The following is a 1,284-nucleotide window of genomic DNA, read 5'->3' on the forward strand; positions in this document are numbered from 1 at the left end:
AAGTACTGATCACACTTTATGAGCTATCCAAGAACATCTCCTTTCTGAAATCTTGGAAACTCCATCTTAGTAAATTAGGTAGGAGGTTGGTATTCTCCTTCCTATCTTAGTCACTGGCATCCTTCTCCAGTTTTTTGATGGTGTCCTTCTGCCTTATTAGAGTCTGTCTTGTAATGAGTTCAAGACTCTTCTATCGTGCGGACAAGTTCTACAATCTGGGCAATGAGCCCTTCAATCTAATTTTCAACCATTGTAAGTCTTGCATTGATTTCTTTAGCCATTCTTGTTTGTAAATGAGTGACGGGCATATGAGGGAGGAAGGACTGGCTCTGATACCACTGTTAGGATAGAAAGAGATGAAGAGAGAAGAAGAGAGATGGGTAGATGAGAGGGAGAGAACAAAGGGAAGTTCAAAGAGTACGTTTTTGAATAGTGCTTTTTATTAATGAGATCAACAACAACATTACACATCTAGACTTGGGTATTTATAAGGCTGTACTATTAGACTAAATAACAGTAACAGTACCGACCCAAATAGAAATAACATTTATACCCCTGCCCTAATTAATTCCTATAGCCTCTAATATTTATTTTCATATCAATGTGCCCAAGTTTATCTAAAGCTTCCATCAGCCTTGTATTTAGCTTTAAAGACCCATTTGCAGCCGATGGGCTTATTTCCTGGAGGCAAATCCATGATTCTACAAGTCTGATTATTCTCTAATGCTTCTAATTCTCCTTTCATGGCTTGTACCTATCGGGGATCCTTTATAACATCTTCATAATTTCCTGGTTCAATAATTGAATCAACACAAAACAAATAATGCTTATATGAGGGAGGGATATGGGAATATGACAAGAAACTTTGAATAGGATAAGGAATAGAGGCTCCCTTTCTTTTATTTTCAAACTAAACATATTATATTTACTTATTTGAGGTGTAAGGAGGTTTTAGAGAAGAACACTCATAATCCCTCATCTACTCTAGAGGCTTAATGTGTCTCACAAGTATATTTTGAACACTGGTTTTGAAATTCTAATGGCTGGTGTTGTTCTTGAGATTGCTATGGTCGAGGTTGATCATCCATAAATAGGGTTAACTGCGTGTCATTATCATGTTGTGGCTATTCATCACCCTGAATGTCTTGAGAAAAATATGGTTCACAAATAAAGGGATCTCTAACTTGTAATTTTGCTCCCCCTCGATCTGTACTGGGATAATTCTTGAAAGGAAACCTATTTTCTAAGAAAACATGTCTGTTAATAAAGATAGATTTATTTACT

This window comes from Prosopis cineraria, unplaced genomic scaffold, assembly GCF_029017545.1.
Source record: "Prosopis cineraria cultivar Desert tree isolate PC_DT_omini unplaced genomic scaffold, ASM2901754v1 PC2, whole genome shotgun sequence".
In the NCBI taxonomy this organism is placed as follows: domain Eukaryota; kingdom Viridiplantae; phylum Streptophyta; class Magnoliopsida; order Fabales; family Fabaceae; genus Prosopis; species Prosopis cineraria.